The sequence below is a fragment of the Macrotis lagotis genome, chromosome 3 (genome assembly GCF_037893015.1).
Source record: "Macrotis lagotis isolate mMagLag1 chromosome 3, bilby.v1.9.chrom.fasta, whole genome shotgun sequence".
Classification (NCBI taxonomy): Eukaryota; Metazoa; Chordata; class Mammalia; order Peramelemorphia; family Peramelidae; genus Macrotis; species Macrotis lagotis.
In genome coordinates this window covers 99,602,033-99,617,294 of record NC_133660.1, presented here as the reverse complement: position 1 = coordinate 99,617,294, position 15,262 = coordinate 99,602,033, and the positions used below count along the sequence as shown (strand labels likewise).

Sequence of the window (15,262 nt, the reverse complement as noted above, 5' to 3'; positions counted from 1 at the left end):
TAATTTGACCTTTTAGAGGGTTTGTTAAGCACCTAATGGGAGGGGCAGAGCCTGAATCTATGCCTGAGCAAAATAACAAAACCTAAGTCTTTAAAATCAGTGGAAGCAACATGATAAAAATTTAAGGGGTCAGGAAGTTTGTTTTCTACTCCTCAGTAACTACTAAGTCAATTAGGAGTTGGAAGGTTTGTTTTCTGCCCTTGACTGTAGATGAGCTTAAAAATGGACACAAGTCTCTGTAACTTCCTTTTCTCTGACGCATAGGCTGGGGATAAAAATATTAACTACTAGAATGGTAGTCCTCTAAGCTCCACTGGCAAAAGTCTTCACATGTGTGCAAGGTGTTATCATTATGCAGGGAAGACTCATTGTTTCATTATGTTGCAGTGATTTCCCTATGCTCCATTCATTTTAATTCGAATGGATCAGGTTTCTGGGACAAAATAGGGAAATTTAATGTTCCTTTTTACTCTGGAATTCAGAAAAGCTTGTGTGTTAAAATGTGAATTATTCCAGCTCATAAAAACAGAACATTTAAAAACCCAGAAGCCCCTTTTCATCAGTAAGCCTAAGTATCTGCAAGATTTTATTGTTTAAAAGTTTCTTAAATTTTTCACAGAACTATGTACTGACCCAGTTCACTCTCTATCTCACAGAAATTCTAAGTTTTCAAGTCCTAGTAACTGTAGGTAATTAAAATAATGACAATAATAACAACAGTTGATATTTATATACAGACCCAGGCAAATTGCAAAGTTTTGTCCATGCTATCTCATTGCTAAACCACTGAGCACTCCAGTCCACCCCTCCAGATATCTTTGGGAAAAGATATCTGGAGGTTACTCACATGCCCCAAAAGCAATCAGGAAAATTTCAGGAGTATTCCTAATTCAGGGGAGGATAAAAAGAATTTCTGACTGAGAAAGTGAGATCATTACTTTAATCCAACATAGTGTGAGGAATTGTACCCTAACTGTGAATAAAACAATTCACAATGCAGATGATCCTGCATGAATATGCATGAACAATGGGAGTTTATTGTTAAGAAAGATTACTCTGGGGAATACATTCAGTTACACTTTCGGCTGAGACTTTCACATGTGAATGATATATATAAAAGGAAAATATCAACTATTTATATATATATATATATATATATGTATATATTTACCCACTGGTTCAAGTTCATATCATCAAGATACTATAACAAAAGATAAAGCTAGAGAAACAGATACATAGAGATTCAGAATTTATAATTCCAGTCATGTAGAAAACTTCTGGTGAGGAAAGTTCTTTCTACCAACACAGATCCTATACTACGGATAGTCTTAGAATTCTATAATTTTTATCTTAAGAGAAGTGCCTGGGACACCAAGAGGCCATGTGATTCCCTCAAGGTCACACAATCAACAATATTAAAGTTAATGTGAACTTGGACTTTCTGGACCATGAGAACATCATTATATTATTGCAGGGGCAGCTATAAGGTGCAGTGAATGAAGCACTAGCCCTGAAATCAGTATGACCTGAGTTCAAAGGCACCTTCAGGTTTTTGATACTCACTAGCAGTATGACTCTGGGCAAGTCACTTAACTCTGACTGCTTCCCATCCTGGACCATCTCCAGTCATCCTGATTATCTCTGGCCACTGGAACCAGATAGGTTTGGAGTAGAAAGTGAGCTTTGTGACTTAGCATAGCACCCCCTCACTCAAATCCAATTCATGTTCTTGTCACAACATCTTCCTCACTGATATCATCAATAAATGATATCAGTCATGGTTTTATGGGTATGTGTATATATGCAGATATTTCTCTATATACATATAATTTATAAGTTCATGTTGAAATTATGCATTCATATACCTTCACAGAATTTTGTCAGTTTATCACACTAAGACTTTGAAAAAAAACTGTCATAGCTTTCAATAAGTTTTAGAACTAGAAAGACTTAAATCATCTATTCCAATCCTCTTATTTCAATTTTAGAGTAAAAGAAATAGAATCTCAAATATATTAGATGACCTAGCCAAGGTCACAAAGTTAGTTGTGGCAAAGTCAAAACCAGATCTCAAAGCTTCCCTTACTCCTAGTCAGCCCTATATTCAAATCTTTACCATTTTTAAAGAGCATTATTTTAAAGCAATATCTTGGGACAGCTAGATGGCATGGTGAATAGAGCACCAGCCCTGGAGTCAGGAGGACCTGAGTTTAAATCCATCCTTAGACCCTTAATAATTACCTAGCTGTGTGACCTTGGGCCAAAAAAAGCACTATCTGGTCACTTTTGGTTTGTAATTTTTTTTGTTTTTGTTTTAAAATTATTTTTTATTTCCACAGAAGAAAATAATGCTTCCAACAGAGACAAAAAATTAATAATACTATTAATAATGTATGGAGCACTCAAGTCATTTAGCTTCACTAGAACTAAGTTTCTTCATTTATTAAAATCAAAGAATTGGACTGTATGATCTATATGGTCCTTCCCCAGCTCTCTGATCCAAAGATTATAAGGGGAAAAAAGATACTTTACCATAAAGGTAAAATTTCCTTCAGCCTCAAATTTCATTCATCTGGACAAATTCATTCTGGGGACTAAAGTATCCTTTTGTTATTTAGCGCAAGTAACAAAATATTTCCTGGCTGTACATATTAAATACATTCTATAGGGAATATAGAACTAATGGATTAAGGAGTAAACTATGTAAGCAATATCAAAATGAACTTGAAAGGTCACACTGACTTTCAATGATTAGATTCACAAAGGAATGAGTTCTTTGGTTCTTCTATGTCAAGTTGCTACTGGAAATGTCTATAAATATAATGCTGATAAGATTTGAAATCATATTCTCTAGTTATTTAATAAAATGAGAATATTAATTGATATTTTATGTTGAACTTAATAGTTTATCTCCTAACATCAGAAGCCTCATTCCTCTATGATACCAAGTCTCACCTGCTCACGATAATCCATTCCACTGGTGACACCAGTACTAATGTCTGTCCAAACCACTTCTTTGGCATTTAGTGGATGCCATATTGTATCATGACTTATAGATTTATATATGTGTATTGTGAACTGTATGTGTTCATGCATTCATTTATATATATATATATATAATATTATACATGTCTCTAATTGAACAAATTCACTAAAAAATTGAATTTTTATTGTTGGAAAGATGCTTATGGGTCATATATTTCAATCTACACCCAAAACATAATTTATCTTATGATATATGACAAGTTTTCATTTAGCCTTTGCTTGCTGATCCCCCAAAGAAAGGAAACCCAGTAGCCCTCCCCAATAGAGAGTTCTATTTTTAACTAATTTTACTTTACAGGAAGCCTTTGAAATTTCTATTCATTGTTCTCCCTTTTGAATAAAATGAATCTAATCTCTCTCTCTTCCATTTGACTTCCCTTTATGTATTTAAATTATTATACCCTTAAAGTCAACACCTTTTTTTTCTCCAGGAAAAACATTTACTGTTCCTTCTACTGCTCCCATATGCCATGGATTCTAGACCTACCATTTTCTTTGTAGTTCTCTGGAAGCTCTTCAATTTAACAATGTCCTACCTAAACTGTGGTGTCCGACACTGACATAATACCCGTGAACAGGAATATCCTCTCCTTATTCCTGAAAGTCACATCTTCCATAAGGAATCCCAAGAAGGAGAGAGTTTTTCTGGCTTCATTATTGTAATACTCACACTTATTGAATTTTCAGTCCACTAAAATCCTAGACACTTCTCTGAAAAGCTTTTATTTAAACATTTGTTTCCATTCTGTACTCATGAAATCAACTTTTTGAACCCAAATGTAAGACTTTCTCATGTATATATACATATATATGTGTATATATATATATACATACATATATATATATATATATATATATATATATATATATATATATGCTTGCTGCATTTCATCTTTTAGTTATCAGTACCATACTTTTTGTTTGCAAAGACTTTTTTTTAATCTGTTACCCACTAAGTCAACTCTCCTTACCAGGTATATATCATTTTCATATTAGTTGATCATGTTATCTAGGCCTTAATTCAAGTCACTGAATAATAGCATTCTGCTCCCTTGACCTCTAGTTGACTCATAATTTTGATTCTTTAGAGACTGAGGTATTGTTTCAAAGTCATATAATAGTATAGGATTTTGTTTCCCTTAATAAACACTTAAATACAAATGAATGGTAACTTAGATCCATGTGTTTCTAAGAATTTATGTCTTTTAAGAGATATTCACTAAGCTATGAAATAGGTGTAAGAGTGAAACATCGGGTGGTAATAGGGGACATAGACACAGGGGCTCCCATCTTTCTCCATGAGCTCAAATGAAATAATGTGTTCACCTACTCTACTTACTCACAAGAAGACTTTGCTTGGGATGCTATTTTAAGGAACAGTATAATAGGATTTAAAGTAATTTTTCTCCCTTAGGTTATAAAGCCATCCAACTTTATATTAAGCTAATATAAATAAGATCTCTGAGGATCTAAGGTAACACTTCTGTTTTATTTTTTCACCCACAGTAGATGCATTTTCAATCAGAAAGATGTTTATTCATTGATATTACAATGAATTTATAAAAGCTGTAGTATTTTCCTGCCACAGGAAATTATTAAAAAAAATTGGTCCTCTGGCATCTGATCTCTGCCATATGAGTACAAACATAGCTAAATTCAGGGTGACCCATCACCAGATAAGTTACTTGAGTGAGGAGGTTGAGTTTTTCAACTGTAACAATTCAAAGATGACCATTTACTGAGTTATAGATGACTGATACTATCTGTAAAAATACACCCACTTTGTGAAAAATTTCATCCACTTTAAGTACCTAAATGTTAAGCTAATCTGATGTACAGTAGATACTCTGGTCTCTTCCAGATTGTCTTCTTTGAAAACCACATAAATGCTGCTGATATAGCTGAGTGTGCCAACCAGTAAAGCATCTTACCCAATGGAGTACATTTCATGACAATAATTCCCAACTGTATATCCCTTAGGATCAAAATGACTATAAGGTAAGTGGTGAAAGAATTATCTCTATTTTACAGATGAGAAATCAAAGGGACAGAAAAGTGAAATAAAATGCTAATAGTCACTAAATTAATAATTTTGAGAGTTAGGGCTAAGACTGTATTTCCCCACTCATTCTCATTCTATTTCTCTTTCAACTTTACTATAATACTTCTATTTTGGAATCATTTATATGATGGGACCCTACATATGAGTTTACAAATATTGTAGGAAATGAAGGACTACCATTTCTTTAGTATAAGTTTTATTGAAATTTATAATACACTAAAGATTAAAGAAAAAGAAGAATACTGTAGAGATTTTAACAACACCAAGGATAAATAAAACTGAATGCATATGGCATTTGAGAAAGTTTACTTTCATCAAGAGCTAGCAGCCTGCTGGTAAACCAAGGACACATATATTCTGAACTATTGGGGAAAAGAACTTGATACTGTTTTCCTTAATAATAACTAAAGTGTTTTATATCTCAGCATCCAACTTTATGTCCAATTATAAAAGACTGTTGTATTATAAAGAGAAATAACACATAATCATATCATTTTTAGATTTGTGCTTGCCATGTAATTTCTTAACACACTAGCTTTAGAAGCACAACTATTTTGCATGCATGAGGGTATTGCTCCCTTGTAATTAGCTTATTAAAATTCTCACCCATTAAAGAAAAACAGCTAATCAGGTATATATCATGTTGCGAGGAGCCATAGGCCATTTCTATTAACCTGAAAAAATGTAAAACAAAAATGTTGCACCAGTTTCCCATCATCCAGTCATAATGCCCAAAATGTTTCTAGAATTTGATTTCTCCGTGTTGTGAAAATTAATAAAACTAAGCTAAAATTTTTTTTCCTGTATAATTTTGCCTTCTCTACTTTCTGATTCTATCTCCAGGCACCAGCTAACTTTTCAGGTCCTTATTCTCTTGTACCAGGCCCATGATCTCATCAACTTGTGAAACAGATACAGAATTTTCCTCAATAGAAAATAAAAAAGTATGTGCATATAATATTGTATCTATATCTAAATCTACATCTACAAATGTATGCATTTTTCCAGGCCTTGCAGTAATTAGGAATCCAGGGAGATTATTCTTGGGGGAAATAATTTTAAAATTTATTTTAAAAAGAAAAAAAAAACAAACTAAAATCTTTATACCGAGGGAAGGTATGATAGAACCCTCACCTTATTTACACAGGCAATTTCAAAAGTACATTAAACATATTAGAGTTTAGAAATTAGTAACTAAACTGATATTTAAAATTCCATTTCCTGTTTTTCAATGATCAAGATTTCACTTTTTTTCTCCCTTTCAACTCTCCCTATCCACTGGGAAGAAACAGAAAAGAATAAAGTCATAAGTCTAGGACTCCTGTAGAATACAAGCATGACCAATTCCCACATTAGTGATATCCAAAAACATATTTCCCATTCTCAATAACATTCTAATATGTCATGAAGTGAGTAGAGCTCTTCATTTATCAGTCCTTTGAAATCATAAGTGATCGATTGGTTCATCTGTTCTTAAGTTTTTTTTTAATTTATTATTTTTATGTTGATGAGGCAGTATGAAGGTTTTCTTCTTGTTCTATATACTACATAATATATTAATTTGTAATTGAGCAGTTAGGTGGTACAATTGATAGAGCACCAACCCTGGAGTCAGGAGAATCTGAGTTCAAATCTAGCCTCAGATACTTGACATTTACAGCTGTGTGACCTTGTACAAGTCACTTCACCCTGATTGCCTCACATCCATGGTTACCTCCAGTCTTCTTGATACATATCTCACCACTAGACCCAGATACTTTGGAGGAGAAAGTGAGGCTGGTGACTTTGCACAGCACTTGCTCCCTCAATTCCAATTCACATGCTTGTCATAGCATCACTTCCATGATCTTATGGTCTTCTTCAAGGACAAAGGACAAATAACAATCTATATGTTTTTTCCATGTCTCTTTGAAGTCTTTTTCCTCTTTTATAAATAGTATAATAGTATTGCATTACATTTCTATATCATAATTTTCCAATCATTCCAAAATTGATATACTCTAATTTCCAGTTTATACCACTGCAAAAAAAAAGCTGCTATAAATATTTTTATACATAGAGGGCTTTCCCCCTTTCTTTGATCCCTTAGGAGTATTGAATGAACAGTGATGCCACTGGGTCAGAGGAGATATATTATTCGGGAAATTTTTTGTGCATAATTAAAAACTGTTTCCCAGAATAGTTAGAATCAATTCACAAAAGTACATGATTGTTACAAATGACTATTGTGTAGTGTATTTTAATGCTATACATAATTATTTAATAATTTTTGCTTGCTTTAAATATTTATATAATATTCATAATATTAATCATACAATAATATTATAATATAATGTATAATATAATATAATACTATATAGTAATATTATTATAATAATATGTATAACACTCATATATACATAGCATAATTCCAAACCCTTATAAACCTTTGAAAGCCTCAGTAAACAATTGGTGAAAATTTACCATGGGCTAGATATTGAGAAAAAGCTTTTGCTTTCTCCATTGCCACATTGCTTCAGTCACACTAAACTCTTTGAATTTAGGGGGGAAAATGGATGGAAATTTGGATATGCTTACCTTTATCTGAAAATAAGGCAGCAGTTTTCTGTATAACTTCCTTTTTTATTCTTCTCTAAGCAACAACTTAGTCAGATCTTAAATCAACTTTAGAATCATTTTTGGCTAACAAATATATACATAGTTAATCTGTAAATTTCTTTAAGGAAAGGAATGTTTCACTTATACTTATACTTCCAGTCCTAGAATGTTTATTAAATATTTGTTGATTGATGTTAACTTTTATTTCTTTAAAACCTTTATGCAGGATTTGTACACATACTGTGTGAAGATGAGGTATTATTGTTTTTATAAATTATAGGCTCATCAGATTGTGTGTATGTGTGTGTGTGTGTGTGTGTGTGTGTGTGTGTGTGTGTGTGTGTGTGACAGTGGGGGGAGCGGGGAAGAGAGAGAGACTGACTGAATCTCTTTGCCAAAAGTTTTTACAAGCATAGATAACTAATAGGAGTATTTTAGAATTAATTCTTGTTCAGATATAAATTTGTAAGACTAAACCTCTAATGTATCTCTATGGTACCTCTGTGGATATAAAAAGAAAATACACTATGATCATTTTGGCTCTTGATTCTGTTACACAGATGGACTTCTTGACCAAAGGAAATACTTAAGTGTTGAAGCAGAGGTGAGGAATTATGCATCTCCAACTTTGCATTGACCAGGCTTTTCTAGACAATGGAGAAATAAGAATAGAGATGAGCTTCTTTCTTCAAAGGAGTTTACAGCAAATTTAACTAACTTTTTGCCCTAAGAAAAAAAAATAATTAAAGAATTGAAATTAAAAGTGTTTATCATCAATATATCTACTGTGAGAATGGGACCTTTGTATTTTTGCATTCGTCAGAAATTCAAGCTAAGAAATGGAGAGGATATTTGAGAATAGTAACATAAAATCCTGTAAAATTCTTGCAACATGTTCTTTGACTGTAAGATTCTTTAATGGGATTTAGAATACAAGTCTTTGTGCCTGTTCCAATTTACCATAACATCCTGTTATAATAGATGTTTCAAAATAAGAGCACTGATTAAATACAATGTAAGTTGGTATGATACAGAATAGCCAGGTGCACAGTGGACAGAACATACAACTTGGAATAAAAAGGCCTGCTTCAGATATTTATTAACTTCTCTATGACTCTAGATAAGTCACTTAATCTGTTTGACTCGGAATCCTCATTTGAAAAGCAGCATCTACCTCCCAGGATTATTGTGAGGCTCAAATTAATTAACATATATAAATTATTTTAAGAACATTAAAGTGCTATTTAAATGCTAGGTGTTATTTTTATTATAGGCAAAGACAAGAATATTTTAACATAATCTTTTTGCCTTCATAAAAATAGAATTATGTTGAAATTGTTAAAAATTCCTATTTCATTTTTTCTCAAGGGATCTGAAAATGGCATTGTCTATCTGGACTGTCTATTGAACAAATAAATGACATGAAACAACAACAAAAACTATTAAATGATATAAATAAAACTATTTAACTATTTTGGTGAATATTTAATTTATTATTGCTCTAATAATTGATATATATATTATGTAATTCTGATTTTAAAATCTATAGATAAATGAAGAAATAAATGCAGGGATCAATGAATTTGATTGCTCAGAAATATTCTGCAATTAATCAGATTGTAGTAAATGTTTGGTCTCATAATTTGGCAAGAATAATAACAAATCAAGTCTCATAAAAAAAGCCTTGAGAACTGCAAAGAAGTTCTTTGTCAAATAAACAGTATTTCTGCTCAGAGAAACAGATTTCTATCAAACTAATTCTACTTGTGGGGGTGAAGGTGTTAGAGAAGAGTGTATCTTGAGAGGATCAGACAAACTTTTGTCTATCATCAGCAATAATAAGTGAAAATGAGACATAACACAAAGCAGATGGAATGGAAATATGGCCCTAGAAATTTTCTCAGCTTTTCAAGGTTACTTATCCCAGAGGAGTTTGACTCATCACATCTTTTCCCAGTTCTGAACATACAGAATGTACTCAGCAATACTTGCTGATGGATTGGTCACTTTTTAGCAAGCCATTGCAACACATACTTGAAAAGAGATTTTATGAGGCATACCACTGTCTCTTTATACCTGCTATCAAACTGGTATAGAAATGTCATCCTCATAGCACCCAGGACTTACCACGGAGTTATTTAAATCCTTGGAGAAATTCTCTCTAAGATCTTGTGAATCTTAAGGCCAGTTAAGATACCTTAGAAAAACTTCCACTGGGAATATTCTGAAGCTTATCAATATTTTTATCTGTTAAGAATTTCACTAAAAGAATTAAAATATTTAGAAGTAAATGATGATGTAAGCAAACTCGGTATATGAGTTGCATGTAACAAAAATATAACAAGCTTATTTATTCTTATTTAATGGCCTATTTTTGTACTAGGCTCCTTGAAATAGCTAATTCACTTAATATTTGATTTACCTCAAATTTGAAGTACACATTACTTTTCAAGAAAACATTTATCATATAAAGTGAGGAACATCTGTACTGAAAAAGTGCTCTTGATTGTAAATGCTTTAAGAGATCTATTAGGCACACAAATCGAAAGGCTCAATTTAGAAGAACCAGAGTTAGTCACCATGAGTATAATTGTTATGGCTGTAAAGTTAATTTAGCAGCTGAAATTAACCAATTTAGCATTGGCAAAGATGATTTCTAAATGTAAATGGGGTATTAAAATAGTTTCTTATTCTTTTCTAAGCATTAGTGATGATAAGCATGACATAAATACATTTTAACCCATTCATTACCCTATAGAAAGTTTGCAAATATAGGTAGAATAATATACTCTGGAGTATGGACTACCTCAAACTTGTTTTTTACCAAAAGTCAACATTCAAATACTTGAAAAACATTTTTAATTTTATTACTATATTTCCAGAATTAATTCCCAAGATAGAGAATGATAATGATATATGTCATGATGCTCTCCTTCACAGAGCCTAAGGAAGTTGGACAGCAACACTGACTTCTGATTATTTAAAAAAGAACACATTCCAACTGGCTTAGTGGGCAGAGGCTGGGCCTAGAGTCAAGAAGACTCATCTTCCTGAGTTCAAATCCAATCTCTGATACTTAATAGTCCTCTATGACCCTGGGCTCTTCACTTAATTCTGTTTCCTTCAGAGTCCTTATCCATAAAATGAACTAGAGAAGGAAATAGCAAACCACTTTAATATATATGCCAAGGAAACCCCAAAGGGGTCACTAAGAATCAGACATGACTGAAATAAATGAACAACAAAAGCATTTCAACTGCTTTCTATATTTTCTCATCCAGTCATATATGGGATTTTCCCCACAGTTGTTAAATGTCACACTGGGCTGTTAAAGGTTTGTGGGGGGCGGGGGATGATCCACTATTATATACTGGGTAAACTTTACATATAGACAGAGTAGACTTCCACATACATAGTATGATTTGAGGGTCCATGCAAGGCTGACCTGACTTAATTTGCCTTTCCTTTAACATTCCCATATTTCTCAACACTAACCTCTTTCTTTGAGGAGTAATTGGGACAAGGTTCTTATACTTAGGACAGGTAATATATTAGCAAGGATTATTTTATCTAAATAACTAATTATCACAGTGTGTCACCTATAGGAAAGTTTGACATTAGGGGAAAATGTTTACTTTTTGAAATAAAGCAAAAATGACCAGATCTGTGGCTATAAAATTTGGGATACATCAGGACTTAAGTTTGATTGAGTCACTAAATCACAAGAAAGGGAAGAAAAGCTGCTAGTAGTGTGGTGGATTGGAGTAATCTGGGCAGACAAAAACACTAGACTCCTGTAGTGGGAACTGAAGCCATCCTTCATCAATATATTAACTTGAATGCAAATATTTTCTCAGAGGAGTGGGCAAACCAATTTTTAGGCTCACCATATGAGTCACTCCCTATCTCTCTTTCATCCAAGACCCAACTGCCTTCTATGGGCATTCATACATACAGTGTGCCTACACTTTGTCTGTCCCCCAGATATATCATACAAAGATAATTATAAAGCACAGGGACAGTCTATAAAGCAAATTCATGTTATCTCTGTATTGAGAGTATGTTTTAAAAATCTAGATAAATACTCTAGGCTATTTCTGCCTTTTTTAGGTAGCTCACATTTTCTTGTCATAGCTCAAGTTCATTACAGTTCATCTTTCTTGGATAGATTAGAGATGGTACAGCCAAAAATCTTGGCTGGATAAAAGGCTTGCTATGCTGTGGTCTTTGTCAGTAATTTAATACTAGAACAGTTACCTCCATGTAAATTTCTTTTTATTCTCAAATGTCAATATCCATTATGATTTGAAAAAAAATAAATTTTGGGTACAGAATTTGGGGGCAGCATTTTACCTTCTGCTTTAGCACATTTCAGGCTCACCACAACATAATAAAAGCAGTCTTTGTGGTGGCTTAAGTGAATTTTAAATGAGGTTATATTGCAAAGAAAAGCATCTGTAATAGAAAATAGGAAAAGAAATATTTTCCCATTTCCTCATGAAATCAGATATTCAATAACAATCTCTGTTAACGTAAAAGTTCGCTGTTGACTGATTTCACTTCACTCAGGATGGTATGGCATTTATAAAATGCTAATTGGGGAAAACATTACTTAAATTGGAAACTAACATCAGTGAATCAAAATAAAAAAGAAAACTGATGTATTTGAAATAGTTGTACTTTCTAAATATTATCCTAAACATTCAGCAAAAATTTAGGAAAGAATAACCATGAAAGGAAGAAACTTTACAATGCCAAACTAAAGAAACAGAAAAAATTAAACTTTACCCTAGAACCATCAAAATAGATTTTAACAAAAAAAGAATTTTACTCAGCAGATATCAATGCAAAGAGGACTAATGATAATACAGAATATTGAAATAATAAATTATCTAATTTAAACCTCACTATAATATGAGATAGGTTTGACAGGGATTAGCATTCCAAATTTACACACCAGGAAATTGATGTTCAGAGTGGTCACATAGTTGTTGTATGTTAGAGGTGGTAGTTGAACCAAAGATTTCCTGACTTAAAGTACAGCAGTCTATTCACTAAATTACATCAAATGGTTCATGTTTTCAGATTTCAAATTTATAATCTAGTTTTGGTGGCCATATGTGTATAAATGTCATTTCTATAAAAATATCAACATATCAAAACACACTGGGATATATATATATCCATGCTCAATTTGTGCAAGAGCATTTTGAGTTCATACTAATCTGATCATTCATAGTTTGACACACTGTAACTTGCTTCTAACATAATGATATTATTTTGATCCTCCTTAAGAATGAAAGAAAACAATACTTTCTTTTCTCTTTCTCTATTTTAAAATATGCACACACACACACACACACACATATATATATATACACACATACATATATACCCACAATGTTCCAAAGGTCTTGAAGTTTTAAGTTATTAAGCCTTATCTATAAATATATATAATTCTATAAATAAATATAACATATATATGATATTACATATGTAATATCTGCATAGATTTCATATATAACACATATAATAAATAATGTTCTTTTCATAGCAAACAGCAATCATTTTGTTGCATTCTATATAGTTTTGCCATCAAAGTAATTGACAATTCATTTCTTACACAGCATCTATATGTCTACAGGTGTATCTATATATTGATTTGTCTACATATATACATATCTATAGATTCATAAATGTATTGTCAATTACTTTGCCATAAGTGTACAGATAATAGAAAAATGATTGCTTACTGTTTAATACCAAAAGAATGTTATTTCCATTATAAGCAATGGGGATTTTTCTGATAACCTGAACCAAGCAGAGGAGAGATATAATAACTCTAATAAAAAAGTGAATCTATCTCCAGTTAAGTATTTACATATTTACATTCCTGTGCTAGCCTGCATCATAGAACTAGATCCCAAATGCTTCACTAATTTTCCAAGTATATACAGACATTATTTCTCCCACAAGTCAGTATACTAGGAAAAGCAATGTCTTCTAGTGAATAGCCTTAACAGAATTACAACTAAAGAATTTTTAGCCACCAAGAATTGATACATTTTTTCACTAAATTAAAGAGTTTCATATTTGTTTGTAGGGACTTCAATGGCCATCTAGTCCATGCATACCTGAGAAAAAGTATCCTCTACAGATAGACAAACAGATAAGTGTGTATGTATGTATGTGTATATACATTGAATATATAGTCATAGCTCAAGTATCTATCTATGTATCTAATCTATATGGAGAGAGAGAGAGAGAGAGAGAGAGAGAGAGAGAGAGAGAGAGAGAGAGAGAGAGAGAGAGAGAGAGAGAGAGAGAGAGATGGAATGATGGTGTACAGTGTCTGGGTTTCAAAGGTATCTACCAGTAAGGTCACAGTTTTGTAGACCTTCAGTTTGGTTCCTGTAAAGCCTTGCCTATCCCACACTTTCCTTCAGAGCAGCCCAAATACTGAGGTAGCTAACTGGAAATGCATGCAACAACCTCATTTTCAATATGAACATCCCTGTAAAGTATACTGCCGAGGTAAATGAACTTATCTACAGCTTTCAGAAGTTCTTCATTTGTTGTCAAGGATGGTTCCATGTATGGATGGTAGGGTGCCGACTGAAAGAATATATATGCTTTTCTTGATGTTGTTAGACAAAAATTTGTGCAAGCAACAGAGAATAGATCCATAGATCCATAGTTTGTTGCATCAAATGACCCTCTCTTTCCTTTTAGTGGTTTTACCATGAAGGGTAAGCCATTTGCTCACATTGAGTACATCACACACACATGTCAAATTGCTATATCAATAGCAAACCTATAGTTGTTTCACTGCCAATTCTCCATGGCTCCTGCTTCTGACCACTTGGCATCAAACAGAATTAATAATATCCCTTTTGCACATGACAACCTTTTAAATATTATCATGCTCCCTCTTGAGTCTTCTTTTCTCCAAAAAGCACATCCTCATTACTTAAATCTCATCAGCAGATGACATGAAATTAAGATCTTTCCTTATACCAAAAGTCTCCCAGTTTATCAGAGCCTGCCAAAACTTAACATAATGCTTCATATATGTTTTGTTCAGGGCAGAGTACAGGAGTACCTGCTTCTTATTGTTGGAATTCAATAATTACCCATCTTATATCTTTCAATGCAGTAGCTGACTTGGCTCCATGGTGCATAGGGCACCAGACCTATAGTTAGGAAGAATCATCTTCCTGAATTCAAATCTGGCCTCAGATACTTACTAGTTCTGTGACCTTTGGTAAGTCACTTCATCCTGTTTGTCTCAGTTTCCTTATCTGTAAAATGAACTGGAGAAGGAAATGACAAACCACTGCAATATCTCTGCCAAAAAAAAATACATATGGGGTCTCAAAGCATTGGACTTGACTAATTATGACTGAACAACAATAGTTTTCAATAGAATTATTTTTAAGGGAGAAGGGAATAAGTATTTATTAAATATCTCTGATGTTCCAGGTCTGATGCTAAGAACTTTACAAATATTATCTCAGTTAATCATTACCACAGCCCTGGGAGGTAGGCACATTATTA

The 15,262-nt window shown here is 32.8% G+C and overlaps 1 protein-coding gene across 5 annotated transcripts in view; it reads right to left on the bottom strand.

Moving 5' to 3' along the window:
• MARCHF1 (membrane associated ring-CH-type finger 1) overlaps window positions 1-15,262 on the bottom strand; it is a 663,738-nt gene that overhangs the window by 498,041 nt on the left and 150,435 nt on the right. The gene's annotated exons all lie outside the window — the stretch shown is intronic.